This window comes from Patagioenas fasciata, chromosome 4 (genome assembly GCF_037038585.1).
Source record: "Patagioenas fasciata isolate bPatFas1 chromosome 4, bPatFas1.hap1, whole genome shotgun sequence".
Lineage (NCBI taxonomy): Eukaryota > Metazoa > Chordata > Aves > Columbiformes > Columbidae > Patagioenas > Patagioenas fasciata.
The window spans coordinates 54,278,757-54,294,246 of NC_092523.1; the positions used below are offsets into that span (position 1 = coordinate 54,278,757).

The window sequence follows — 15,490 nt, forward strand, 5'->3', positions numbered from 1 at the left end:
AACACAAGCATATCCCCTTCCCCAGGTTATTAGTGACATAGGACCTACCCATTGTTGTGTTGTCGGATTAAACACACTAACCTTAGGTACGTTTTCGGAAAAATCTTTGACATTTTTGATATGGTGCATAACAACAGGTTCCATTTCAGTTTCACTTTTAGGATTAAGCCAGTTCAGCACATACAGTGCCTTCATCAAAACCTCTTCTGGGCTCACACCAGTTCCCCCTTGTTTTTTCAAAACAGACAAAAGATTTTTCAGGGTGCGGTGTGCACGCTCAATAATGGCCTGGCCAGTAGAATTATAAGGGACTCCAAACAGGTGTTGTACCTTCCACTGGACAAGGAAGGTTGCAAGTGTATCAGAACGGTATGCGGGACCATTGTCTGTTTTGATCTGTGTAGGGACACCCATGACAGCAAAAGCTTGTAATAAATGACGTTTTACCGCTTTTGCATTTGCTGAGGTCAAAGCTGTAGCCCACAGTCCTGAACAGGTATCTATGGACACGTACTTTTGTCGGCCAAATGGTGCAAATTCAGTAATATCAGTTTGTCATAACTGACCTGGCTGCAAGCCCCAAGGATTTACTCCCTTTTGTTGGAGAGGCACTACACGGACACAGTCAGGACAAGCTGCAATAATGGATCGAGCTTGTTCCTTGGTAAGTGTAAACTGTTTTTGAAGTGATGCTGAGGACTGATGAAAGAATTCATGAGCTTGTCTGGCTTGCTCAAAAGGAGATATATCTGTTACTGCCACAAGTTTGTCTATAATGCTGTTTCCCTCAACTAGACCACCTGGCAGGTTAGAATGGCTTTTTATATGCATTATAAATATTGGCACTGTACTATAATCTAACATGTTCCACAAGTCTAACAATGCTTTAAACAACGAGGAATTGGAAACTCGCTGCAAAAGCGCTCTATGTATTCTTTGTACAACTCCCACAACATAACTTTGCAATTGCTTAACCGTTTTCCAATCAAAGAGCGACCACTACCTTTGTCCTCTATTATCTATGTGCACTGGCATTGCTGTAATACTACCAGGTAACATAATCCCTTCAATGGTTGCATCTCTGATTACCCCTTGCCAATGTTGCCCTGCATTATAAGAATGATCTCGAGGAATATCTCTACCCTGATGCACAGGGGCAGCACCCAAATTATCATTACTATCACTGCTATACAATTCCCTGGTGTTTCCCTGTGGATCGGTAAGTCGACGCATATTTGCAAACTGATCTGCTAACCCAGTCTCCAGCCCTTTTCCACATTGCGCTCTCAAATATTCATCTGCTTCTCTTACAGACCACATCCCATCTTCAACACATTGTCAAGCCTATTTTTGTATTCGCTCCCTTTTAATACGGAGCTCCTCAGGAATGAGGTTTAATTCCGCCCTCTCCCTTTTCTGTTTTCCCTGTTTTTCACATTCCCTGTCAATTGCTTCCAACCTGTCCTTAATTGCATCTGACACCTTATTATATGCTATTAATCGCGAAGTTTTACTGTTACCGCCATCTAGTCGTTTCATAGCTTTTAGAACTTCTTGCATCTGGCTCTTCTACCGTCTCAGTAAGTCCTTCAGGCTCTGCACGTGGCTCTCCTCCTGGAAGTCGGGGCGATTCTGCGGTGCTCCATTCTGGTGCTCCATTGGGTCCTCCGGCAAAGGCACATCAGCTGGATTAACTTGTCCTGGCTTGTTGAAACTTGCTGGTTGCTGCCATTCGTCGTCGGAGGCAGGCAATGACTCAAAGGGTGCAGAGGGTATAATTTGCTCTCTGCCTCAGAACTCCAGATCTGATACAGGACATACCAGTGGTACTGCTTTTGGGAGATCTCAGAGAGGGGGCAGCTCGCGGCGGGCGGCTCTGGGGGGACGGCACACAGCTCCGGCTCCTCTGAGACTTCCTGCATCACCTGCCTGACCTCCTCTCACGGTCCAACGAGGTCGCAAGCCTCGCGGCTCCCCCTTGTAACCACTTCCCATAGTTCAGTCCCTATGTCCTCCCATGTACCGGGAGAAAAAAATTCGTCTGTCAATTGGACACACCCCTTCCGCTGGGCGAATAGTAAAAGATGCTCTACCGTGTCTTTTTCCAAAAATCTTCCTGTTTGTGCAGCCAGCTGCAGAATACTTTTCACTATTATTTTTTCCTCCGTGGATGCACGTTTCCCATGCCACCTGCTTCCCCGTAGGCCTACTTTCTGCTTTTCTTCGAGCACAGGGCTGACTTCACCCTCCAGGTGGCTTTTTTTTCCTCGTGTCTTCAGTTCCAACCATCTTGCTTCGATATGAACTATCACGTCGGGGTCACCAAAATGTTGCTTCTTCCATGCGAGAGACGGAACCTGACACACCAATGTGATGTTCACAGAGTTCGCTTTATTGTCAGACCGGGCTAGCTTTATAGCAAAGCTGCCCTGTCCACGCGCCTTGTAACTATGTGATTGGTTGTTACTCGTGCTGTACAATAACGTGACAGGCTGCAGGTACTGTCCACGCTCTGCACGCGTGTGTCCGGCAATTGCTCACTCATTGTTACCTTCTAATGGGGCTCCTTTTGTTTCTTTTGTCTCTGGCTTTACCTCTCAGCCAGGCTGGTGACAGCCCCATCCCCCCGGGGTGGGGTTGGGCTCTGCCACTACAAAACATCTACTCCAGTTCCATTTCAGAAACATCCTCCTGCACAACATCCTCACCTGTCCCGTCGCCACTTCTTATGGATAAAATAGATCAGGAATCAGGAATTCTGAAGAAATTATTCCAGTGGTGTAGGGGTGGGGGAAATCACTAGACATCCAATAAAAAAAATTATGGAAACATATGGTTCTATGATTTATCACACAGTTCTTATTTCAAGCATAACATTGATCCCCCCGGAGACTTAGACTACATACTTCACTTGCTAATCCAGAACTTGCCCCCTCCTTTTTTTGCGATACATCAGGCATGTGTTCCAGAGTGCCATAGCATTCACTGGGGGTGCAGTGCGATGCTTAACCTCTGGCTTTAGTGCTCAAAAGTCATGTGGTCAGACCCAATTGATATTGAAAAGATGGCAAATAGCAGTATTGTGTGTCTCCCCCTCACACCTCATCAGTGGAACAGCTACGCTAGAATTTCTGACTATTTTGCAGTATAAAGCAAAAGATCATCATGAATTTTTGACAGGAAAAAATGCAATAGCTGTAGGCTGTTTAGTTCATCCCAGCACACCAAAAGGCTCTAAGCAATGAATAACAGTGAAGAGACTTGTTGTGAACATCTGAGCATGTAAACCATGGGCTGCATATTGCAGTTCTCACTAGGAACTGGGCTGGTCTTGAGTCTCTGGCTCTGTGACAGGAAGTCATGGAACAGCCCCATTCCCCTACTCTACCATTTAGAAGAAAGAAACGATAGAGCCCTTAAATACACAGGGATCTACCTGCTCTATGAACCCTGCAAAAGCAACCAGCATCCAACAGATAGAAAGGAGAGGATGGTCCTGCCTTCCACTCCCATCATATTGCAATGAGGCATTTCCCCAAATGATGGCACAACTTTCAAGCCCTTTTCATCTATATGAGTTGATGGAAGTCAAGGTTGCACGTAGGTTATGAGGAAGGGTTTGACCTCGATGAGACATGCCTGTGCCCTTGAGAAGTGGAATGAGCAAGCTTTGAGAAAACAACAGCAAGAAACAGGATGTGGTTCCAGAGTTGCAGCACTGCATGGACAAAGGACTTCAACCAATACAGTGATAGAAGAATACAAGATTACAAGGCTTCACCCTATCAGCATAGTGCTGACAGTGCATGGACAGCAGAAAGAGCTATAAAGCACAGTAGTTTGTGTAAATAAAGGTCTTTGGTCTGTGCCCTGCTAGAGTCTGTGTCTTCATCCTCCACAGTTGCAAGTACACAAACTGGCTCTTTGCATGTTTTCAGGCAAGACTCCTGGTAAAACGGATGCAAGATTTGCTTGTGGAAGGACAGTAGGACCAGGGCCAATGTTGCAAAATGTGTTGGATGGCCATGCTGTGATTCTCTTGAGCAGATTCAACTACTGAATGAATTATCCGGGAAGCCTCTCCCTCCTTGGTGTCACAGTGGTTCACAGCAACTCATAAATAACTCTCCCCAAACCCCACATCAAATGGCAAGGTTGTCCCTGGTTGTTTTCAGAAGCTCAACCTGTGACTGTGCGTGATAGACCAGATCTGTAAACAGCTTTAGAGTTCAACCGCAAGTCCTCTCGCTCTCAAGAATGAGAACCCTGTGACAGCACACAAGCAGGAAATTCATAGACAAGCTTCAGTGCTAAAAATTGCTGCAGCTGGCAAAGCTGCCAGGTGTGGTGTCCAACAGAAATACACCACTAATGTCATCATATCACTGTGCCTGGCATGAATGGAATAGCTTCAGATCACTTCAGAAAGAACCAACGCTTGCAGCACCTTTGGTTTGGCTGTCACTTCCCTTCTTAAAATGATGGTTCTATAGTTCAACAGAAGAGGAGAATCTCTTGTTTGTGGGCACGTGAGCAGGCAGGGGGAGTCAGAAAGGTGGTTTTTTTTCACTCCTCTCTAATATGTAGCCACTTTCTGCACATAGAGGGTATTCTCAATATATCAATATTTTCCATGCACGCACCCACAGAATATTTTTCAAGTGTGCAATCCCACCAAAGCAAGAAAAAATAACCTCACTCTAGGAAGAAATACAATGACCATTTTTGGCCAAGATTGGAAAAAAAGGAAATGCAGTACTGGAAATGTTTTCAAGCATTGAGCCTCCTACCTCCTGAAATGTAACGTGTATGCTTCTTTCCACAGAAACCCCAAACCTCCCCTTGACTGGATTCCATGGTAAAAACCCAACCATTTTACACGCCCTGGCATGCAGCATATTCCAGGAATTGTATCACAGCTTTTCAGATATTAAGCAGGACCTACTCTAGCTACAGTTTTCTGGTGCTGTTTTTAATTTTTTTTTGTCTGCCATGCTTGGCACTGCATAAGTATGTTACTCCTTAACAGAAATGCTAATGTCAGAAAACAACTGTGAATTTTAAGACTAATTTGAGATACTTATGAGCCAGTAATTATCTAGCCTGTTGCCTTTTTCCATACCTGTGCTGGGAAGGGAAGCTGGGGTGGTTTTCTCCCAGAACACACTCACTGCCAGTTACTATGCCCTGTCCAAAAAATACAGGGTAGTATGAGTCGTTTACCTGTTCTCATGTTTGTCCCTTTTCCATAACCCAGTACTTAAGTAACTTCAGAGTCAAACAACCAGAATTAAACTCAGGTTATACACAGTAACTACAGCTCTGTTTGTAAATGCTGCAACCTACATCTATTACCAAGCTCTTAACAGAATGTGAGGGCGAAGTGATGATGGTGTGACACACAACTGCACTACTGCAAGCAGAAGATGCCTATGTTCCTCTCTTGGTGCCACTCCTCAAGATTCAACTAAGTACTAGGGCACTAGTGGAAATTCTAGAAAGCAGATTCTAAAGACAATTCTAAAAAGCAACAGGATTGTTCTGTGCTCACTGCCTATAGCCAAGGCATAGGGAAAGGTGATCAGTAGATATCCTTTCTGAGCAGCACAGAAAGGAACCTCAGATGTGTTCTGTTCAGGCAATGGCATTATTTTTCTTATAAATACAAAATACACCAGGTGATTCGGAACCTCACAGGCAGGTGGACACAGAGAGAAACACAAGAGATATTTGTACCTAACCTGCTCTACAGTAGTCTGTCCATATTGTTTACATCTGGTCTGTGCATCACATTGCTGCAGATGAGACTAACTAATGACAAAGCCAAGTCCTGTGTTTACTGTGGAGTTGTAGTGAAAGCTGTCTTCTATCTCCTTTCTGTGCTGAGAGCTTCCCAGCTTTGGAAGGGTGAGCTTTTCAGAATGCCACAACCCCTACAATTTAGAGTTGTACAAAAATTTTAATGTAAATGCCATTATGGATGCTGCAGCAGGAAGAGACATTATGGAACAATCTCAGTGGAGAACTATTTACTGCAGTATTTACTACAGCCAGTGTAGACATCAGCATTCCCCATTCAGTTCCTTCAGTAGGTGCTTACAGATACTGAAAATAGAAGGGCAGAGTTCAGTCTGAAAGCTTTCTGCACAAAAGTTTTGCTAACGCAGAAATAAAAGACTGTTGGTTGTGCTCAGCAAGACTTTCATAGACATTCTGGATTGCAATAAATAACAAACGCAACCATCCTTTTCCTTCTTACCTTCCCTCTCATCAAAACCAAGAGATATGCACATTGCTTTCTTCAGTTCAAATTCTGCACAAGCCTGCTGAACTTCAGGGACAGACAGACATCTGCAGCACTAGTAAATATGTGTTACTTATTGGTACTACCAAACAGTGTTGGAACTCAGGACACAAAACACAGCTAAACCTTTAGTGGTCATTAGGCAATGGTTAAGTAACACATGTGCCGTGACTTCCCCAGGTACAATTACAGGTTTTGCATGTAATGGACTATAAAGAAAATCGGCGTTCAAAGAAAAATGTATCATAAACCTTGCATGTTAATCCAAGGCTTCGGAAAACCTGAGGTGCCTGAGTGCATCAGCGCTGCAGGGAACATATCATCTGCAAATAACTAAACCCAGGGGTGGTTTCAGCACTGAGATGAACAATTTACGTGTAGGCAGCCCTGTAGACTTGCCAGCTGAATGCCACAGGAGTGCTTTTGGTCACCTCCTTGCCTGCAGGTGGGAGCTGCTCTCAGCAGGTCATGGAGAAATCAATCTTTCCTAATAAAACTCTGCTCTAGAACACAGACCAGATAATTCAGACACAAGCAAAAGTTGGAGAATGGACACCCTTCTTGTAAGAAGGAAGAGATCACAGTAATGATTACTGAAGCGAATTATTTAGATTAATCATTAGAAGACAAATGTTCTTTGCAAGTTAATCTACAAAGCCTAGCAGGCAGCTTTGACTACATTGTCTAACGCAGTAAAGAGAGACAGCTGTCGCTGAATTGCAATATTCTCTGTTACGTGCAGAGAATACTAGTCTGCTCGCGGATTTGTGCTAGACAGTCTAATCCTTCCTCATCTCATTCTGGAATTAGTTGGTTCATTATCTCTTCCTTATTTTATTTTGCTAGTCCCCTGCACCTTTTACATCATGGTTTTACCTATCCGAAAAAAGATTAGTCCATGCTCTTTCACCAAGTGAAATGGTTACGCAAACATTTGGGTAGCAAAATAAAACATATAGCATTGCATGCACATGTGAAGGTATGCATTTTATTTTTTCCACAGCACACATCAGAGCTTGTCTACCATGTATCATCTAGCAAAAAGGAGGAGAACAAAGAGTGACACCTTCCTCCAGCCCAGTTGGGGGTTCTCAGCCAAGAAAAAGGAGGAGGAGTTTTCTGCATGCAGCAAAGGAAGTAGTGGAAATTGAACAGATGCACCAGAAGGAAATCTACCTCACATGCTTTGTCATTACATTTTGTTGAAAATTCACCTCTAGAGACTCGGAACCATGCTGCTGGAATAAAATACTAAGTTTCTGTCAAGCACAAATACATCTATAGAGCCTCTCTGTGAACCCAGATGTATGTATTCTAAAAGCCATAACCCTTTGCAGACCAGTAAAGTCTGCTTCCCTTCTAAATCCTTTTTCTGAAACACTGAACTTTTAACATAAACACATACAAAATTGGGCATAACTGTGCACCTCCTAAGTGCTTTCCTGTACTTAAAAACAACCCAACAAACCAGATATTCTGGGTTACAGAATATATCTTTCTATTTAGAGTGTAACTTTAAAAGAATTAAATTATAGCTCTTTCCCTACTATTAAATAAAGCTGTGATCTCCCCAAGTCTAATTTCACGAACACTGTCGTCAGTCAAACCTGTGTACACCTAAACAGAACGCTAAGTGTTTCTCACATGGAAGATTCTTACAAACTTATATTGTAAAATACGTGGGCTGAATTTTGTGATACTTGCACTGCCTTGCAATTCCATTGATATCAGCAGCATTCCTTATATATATCTATGAATGTGTGTTCCTCATATCTGCTTACTTGCTTAAGAAATAACAGGATAAGTCTGGATGTTGCATCCTTTCTTCAGACACATTTCACTCATTGAAACTGAGCTGAGTGCAATGTATTGACACTTTTCTCCTTTGGAGGTAGCTGAGGCAGGTGAGGGAAGGTAGGAAGTGCTCTGCAGCAGGAGGAGTGGGTTTATCTTCAGGATCAGGTGGCTACAGAGCAGTGCCTTGCTTAGTCCCTGACTGCTTCCCCTGTGCCTGAGAAATCTCAGCAAAGAGGAGAATACATAGACTCTGAGATTTCCAGAGGTATGAGGTAGAGATTAATGCACTGTAACCATAAATCTGCCCATTGACAAGGTACTCCTTTACTCAACGTCATGACATGCACTGCAGAGCGAGGTGATACCCGTCTGGGACACCAGAGTCGCAGACAAGTGATATGCCTTCATCTGATCTGCTGAATCGATACAACAGCTGCTGCTGTGCGGTGCCCTTCAGGCGTGCCTCATGCTCCACTCCCAAATGCTGACCAGCTATCTGGACAGAAGCCTGGCTCACCTATACTGTCTCCTGAGAAGAAGAACAAACTGGGAAGGAGGAGTCATATTTCAGGAGGGAACTCAAGTACAAGTGTGAAAACTGATCAACAGAGATCAGATCTGTGGAGAGAAAGGAAGCATGAGCGGAGACAGAATGGAGAGATTGGGAGGTTGCAAGCACAGAAGTGAAGTTCTGAGTCTGGCGAAGAGCCAGGAGCGGTGCCAGAAAAGGACAGCTGTATGTCAGGGTGTGCTGTGAAAACCACCTGTGGGGCAGATATGAGCCTGGATGTGTGAGCTGATCGTCAGTTGCGAGAGCTACGGCTGCATCACTGCACTGACCCGCTGCTGCACAACAGGCATGCAGGTCACGCATTACGACTCTCTCGGAGGATGTCACAGAGTCAGCCATAAGGTAGAGTTTGTTTTTGTTAAAAGGTTATGACCCACTGACAGATGTAAGAGAAGCAAGCGCTCAGTTGCCTAATTGAGCCTTTTCCTGAAAATACAGCTGGCAACAGTGTCTAGGGAGGCTCTACAACTTCACTAATTCGAAATTAAAGAATCGGTTTGGAACAAAATGAGATCAATGTATATCCCTTCTTCATGAGCGTGGTATTGCATAAAACGTCCCAAGGACAGCTGCATTCTGTGGCAACTAAAAATTCCATCAGGCCATTTTCAAAGAAAGGCAACTAGGCCAACTCATCATTTAACTTCTGAAGTTGCACTGAACAGCCCTTGCACAATAAACCACTGGATAAATGAGTTTCCAAAATTGCTTTCTCTCCTAGTTGTAGTTCTTTGAAGCTCTGTATTTCCTGTAGCTCTCAAAAGCAGTGTTAGCAGGGTAGGGACAGGCATTCTCAATAAGTTTTATCTGCCCCTTTCCTCAGTCTTAATGCTCAGATCTTTCAGGCTGCTAGAGAGCTTAGTCAACTATTTATTTATCTTTGTTGAACTTCCGTGCATTTCCATCCAGGACAGCAACAAGAGAAATTACTGGACACAAAAAATGAGCTGCAAGCTCCTCTCGTAATCAAATCAAAGCAAGGTATGGAGAAAAGGATGGCTCACTTACAAAAGGCAGCTGATCACAGAATCGCAGAATCACAGAATATTAGGGATTGGAAAGGACCTCAAAAGAACACCTAGTGCAATCACCCCTGCCAGAGCAGGAACACCTAGATGAGGTTACACAGGAATGTGTCCAGTCGGGTTTTGAATGTCTCCAGAGAAGGAGACTCCACAACCCCCCTGGGCAGCCTGTTCCAGTGTTCTGTCACCCTCACCGTGAAGCAGTTTCTTCTCATATGTAAGGGGAACCTCCTGTGGTCCAGTATGGATCCATTGCCCCTTGTCTTATCATTGTTTGTCACCGAGAAGAGCCTGGTTCCATCCTCCTGACACTCACCCTTTATATATTTATAAACATTAATGAGGTCACCCCTTTCTCCCCTTCTCCAAGCTAAAGAGATCCAGCTCCTTCAGCCTTTCCTCATAAGGGAGATGCTCCACTTGCTTAATCATCTTTGTGTCTCTGTGCTGGACTCTCTCAAGCAGTTCCCTGTCCTTCCTGAACTGCGGGGCCCAGAACTGGACACAATATTCCAGATGTGGTCTCACCAGGGCAGAGTAGAGAGGGAGGAGAACCTCTCTGGACCTACTAACCACCCCCCTTCTAATACACCCCAGGGCACCATTGGCTTTATCGGTCACAAGGGCACAGTGCTGGCTCATGGTCATCCTGCTGTTCACCAAGACCCCCAGGTCCTACTTTCCCCTATACTGCTCTCCAACAGCTCGTTCCCCAACTTATACTGGTACCTGGAGTTGTTATTGCTCAGATGCAAGACTCTATATGTGCCCCGGTTCTATTTCATTAAATTTTTCCCTGCCCAACTCTCCAGCCTGTCCAGGTCTCGCTGGATGGCAGCACAGCCTTCTGGTGTGTCAGCCACTCCTCCCAGTTTGGTGTCATCAGCAAACTTGCTGACAGTGCATTCTATTCCCTCATCCAAGTTGTCGATGAATGTATTTAATAGCATTGGTCCCAGTACCAACCCCTGAGGCACTCCACTGGATACAGCCCTCCAACTAGACTCTGCCCCATTGACCACAGCTCTCTGGCTTCTTCAGCTGTTTACAGTTCACCTCACTACCAGATCGTCCAGTCCACACTTCCTCAGTTTAGCTGCAAGGATGCTGTGGGAGACTGTGTCAAATGCTTTACTGAAATCAAGATAGACCACATCCACTGCTTTACCATCATCTATTCACCTGGTTATGTCCTCATAGAAGTCTATGAGGTTGGTTAAGCATGACTTCCCCTTGGTGAAGTCATGTTGATTGCCCCTAATGACCCTCTTATCCTTGATATGCCTTGAGATGGCGCCAAGGATAAGTTGTCCCATCACCTTTCCAGGGATGGAGGTGAGGCTGCCTGGTCTATAGTTACCCGGGTCCTCCTTCCTGCCCTTTTTGAAGACTGGAGTGACATTTGCTTTCCTCCAGTCCTCAGGCACCTCTGCCATTTCCCATGACTTCGCAAAGATGATGGAGAGTGGCCTAGCAATGACTTCAGTCAGCTCCCTCAGGACCCCCAGGTGCATCCCGTCTGGACCCATGGATTTATGGATTTCCAGATTGCTTAATTGGTCCCTAACCCAGTCCTCATCAACCGAGGCAAACTCCTCCATTGTTCTGACTTCCTCTGGGGCCTCAGGGGTATGGGGCTCCTCAGGACAGCATCTGGCAGTGTAGACAGAGACATCATTTTAAAAAGATCTCCCCTTCCCACATAAAACACCTATACTGAGACTTGCAATCTTTACTCTTGAGATTCAGTTCCTTAATTTCTTTATTGTTTTTGATGGAATGTCTATGCAAGTTTGTTGTTACTCTTTGCTTAACTGTTGCCAAAACTTCTGCTTGTTTGGTTTTGGGGGCTGAGTGAAAGGCAGAGTTTGTATCTGAAGCAACTGTAACCAAGCAAGTTGACTATAAAATACATGGCTTTTCTATATCACACAATCACAGAATGGTTAGGGCTGGAAGGGACCTCTGGAGATCATCTAGTCCAAGCCACCTGCCTAAGTAGGTACATCTAAAGTAGACTGCACAGGAATGTGTCCAGGAAGGTCTTGAATGTCTCCAAAGAAGGAGACTCCACAGCCTCCCTAGGCAGCCTGTTCCGGTGCTCAGTCACCCTCAAAGTAAAGAAGTTTTCCCCATATTCAGATGGAACCTCCTATGCTTCAGTCTGTGCCCGTTACCCATCATCCTATCATTGGGCACCACTGAAAGGAGTCTGGTTCCATCTTGACACCCACTCTTCAGATATTTATAAACATTGATGAGATCCCCTCTCAACCTTCTCTTCTCCAGGCTGAACAGACCCAGTGTTCTCAGTCTCTCCTCCTAAGAAAGGTGTTCTAGGCCCCTAATCATCTTCATAGTCCACTGCTGGACTCCCTCCAGTAACTCCTTGTCCTTCTTAAACTCGTGAGCCCAGAACTGGACACAGTACTCCAGATGTGGGCTCACCAGGGCAGAGTCAGGGGGAAGACAACCTCCTTCGACTGGTCACACTCTTCTTAATGCATCCCAGGATACTACTGGCCTTTTCCACCATAAGGGCACATTGTTGACTAATAGTCAACCTGTTGTCAACCAGAACTCGCAAGTCCTCTCCAGAACTGCTTTCCAGCAGGTCCACACCTAACCTGTACTGGTGCCTGGGGTTATTCCTCCCCAGGTGTAGAACCCTACACTTGCCCTTGTTAAACTTCATGAGGTTCTTCCATGCCCAGTCCTCCAGCCTGTCCAGGTCTTGCTTAATGGCAGCATAGCCTTCTGGTGTGTCAGTCCTTCCTCCCAGTTTGGTATCAGCAAACTTGCTGAGAGTGCAGTCTCTTCATCCAGGTCATTGATGAACAGGCTGAACAGGACTGGACCTAACACTGACCCCCGGGGAACCCCACTAACTACAGGCTTCCAAACAGACTCAGCAGCATTGATCACAGCCCTCCGAGCTCTCCCATCCAGCCAGTTCATGATCAGTCTCACCATGCATTCATACAGCTCACACTTCCTGAACTTGCCTATGAGAAAGTTGTGAGAGACTGTGTCAAAAGCCTTGCTGAAGTCAAGGTAGAAAACGTTCACTGCTCTTCCTTCATCTCCCCAGCCAGTCATGCCATCATAGAACACTATCAAGTTGGTCAAACATACTTTACCGCATGTAAAGAGCTCCATTAAGTGCTTCCAGAACCCTGTGCATACCCTACAGGGTGTCTCTCTGGGATATTTCACAATAAATAAATATTATCTATGAAATTTTGGTAACACAAACAAAGCCAGTTCTTTTTCTGCAGCAACATAGTGCAATTACACAGAGGAGAGAATCAGATTGAACATTTCCCTCAAGGAAGGCATAATGATCACATGAACATTAATAAAAACCGAACTAAAAATCCAGAACAAACCACAAGCCATTTCTGTTCTTCTTCAAAGACTACAGTATGTTTGTTGGCAGAAGCCTGGAAGATGTAGCAGAAAACCAAGATATCAGGAAGTTACCTGGGTGTGACTGCCAGTTATGCTGCTCTCTCTGCTACCTAACAAAATCAATGGGAAACTGGTATCCCAGTCAGCCAGCTCTGAACCACACTGTTCTGGCAGGTTTTCAAAAGCATCCAAAGCGATTCACAATGTGACCTAAGTATTCAGCTTGCTCTGGAAAGCCCTACTGGAATTAACATGAAGTGCTAGCAATTGCTAGGGATCCTCACAGCTAAGGAAGAGTATGGGTGAGATCTCAGTCTCTCCTACTTTACAGAGGTCCTCTCAGCACCATGTTTCAAACGCGGGTGGAAAAGAGACAGATGTCCCATGGTAAATACAGCTCTGGGTCTTTAAATGTGTAATTCCTCCAGGCTTCTTGGCTGAAATAACATTAAATTCAGAATTGAAATAAAAAAAAAACAGGGAAAACCATACAGCTCCTACTGAAGCAAATGACACTGGGCATAGTGTCTGTTGTGCATTTGTTCCCATTTTTTTTCCCTTGGGTTATATCTAAGTGAACTGTTGTGGATGAAGTTTCTCACTGGTGCAGACCAGGAGCCGTCAGAACACTCTGAAAGGAATTACATGGCTGCTGTCCATAATGGAGCGGGGAAGACAGGTCAAATCCTCACCGAGCCAAACCTACACTATAACAGTAACAAAAACACAGAATTTCAGAGAGAAGGAAGTGCTTCCATCACTTGAACATGCAATGTAGTTTATAACCAGTTTTAGGTTAAATAGATAATGTATTTCAATCTGAAGTTTAAAAAAAATACAACTGTCTTAAAAAGAATATGAACTTATTTGCATGCAAAAACCTAACTTAGCCAAAGGGTAGTGTAAATATGTTTACAGAAAATAATCTTCACCTGAGAGCAGCCATAAGGGCTGCAGAAAGGCCAAAATAAGAAGCTTGTCACACAGCACAAACATATAAGTAGTCTGAAAATACTGAAACCAGAAAGAAACGTGCTGTCACTTTACAGACTAAATAACACAACGTTTGAAATACTAATTGAAGAAAGCATTAGAAAGAAAAACTCAACATGAATTAAGTTGCCCAAGAGATGCCAAGAAACAAAGGCTCGGAAAAGCAAAATTAAAGACATGAACACACATGAGGTGTTTCTTCTGCTGTGCAGATAGAAGTGCTGTTGTGCCTGTGAAAGTCTAAGGAGGTGGCAAGGCAAGGTTTATTGGGAGATGTCACATCCTGTAAAGCCAACTAGCAGAACTGGAAATACCAACAGCCTTGCAAGCACACAAGCTGCCCTTTTGACACAGAAACAACAAACCTTTAAGAGAAGTACACGCTGAAAACAACTGTTCTGAGTTTGACTAGACACCATTTAGGTTATATGACCAGAAATGGAATGGCTATCTGTGGATCAGAGGAGGCATCAGCAGAGGACAGAGATGCCAGAGCATTTCCTATGGGAAATGGAGTGAAGGGCAATTTTAGAACTTTTAGGACACTGAGGATTTGGGGGGGTGGTGGTATGTGTTAAATATGTACCATTGAACCACTATTGCATTGAGTGCTTGAGTTTTTTACCTTGTAAGATTATGAACGTCTATTTTCCAGGCTTTTTTTTTTTTTTTTGAAAGTCTCCCTTGAAGACCAGGGATATGACATCAAAGAAGGAATGAAGATTTTTGGAGAAATATGCTCCCGCCTTCCCTCAATGTTCCTGTTCTTCATCAGCTGTTATCAGTTGTTCCAAGCTGGTACTGATTATTTAGAGGGTGCTTGTCTGGTGTAACAGATGGGCTAAGGAGGAAGCAGCAAATGTGACCAGAGACAGTCATCTGAAGAGTGACTTCTTGTTAAAGCTGTGATAATGCAGCCAAGAGAGTATAGGGGAAGCCTGGGAAGAAACACCATTGAAACGGAAGAAGCACCTCCCAGCCTACAGCACGACTGCCTGCATTTGCAAGGTAATGCTGATACTGGCCTGATGAAATATTCTGTGAAATAAAAATAGTAGCCACAACTCCACAGTAGCTTAGCCACACTAGAGGAATTAAGAGAGAAGAAAAAATTCTTTTGACTTCATATGCAGTCTGGATATCTTTCACCTCTCTGAGATGATTAAGTGAATTACAGCTTAGAGCATTAGCTCTGTTTATGTTTTCTTCAGTGGGACTCTTAAGAGTGACAATGGCTGGTAGAATTATGTACAAACAAGGAGTAAAGCAAATGTCTGAATCTTCGGGTTGCCTGATTATTCATTAAATGCATGAGCTTGATGGGTCACAAACACAAACATTATCTTCGTTTTTAGTCTTAAAAGAGAAAATATTTTGTAGTGCTGACTG

The 15,490-nt window shown here is 44.2% G+C and overlaps 1 protein-coding gene across 3 annotated transcripts in view; it reads right to left on the reverse strand.

The window, feature by feature from the left end:
* ADAMTS3 (ADAM metallopeptidase with thrombospondin type 1 motif 3) overlaps positions 1–15,490 on the reverse strand; it is a 127,619-nt gene that overhangs the window by 38,264 nt on the left and 73,865 nt on the right. The gene's annotated exons all lie outside the window — the stretch shown is intronic.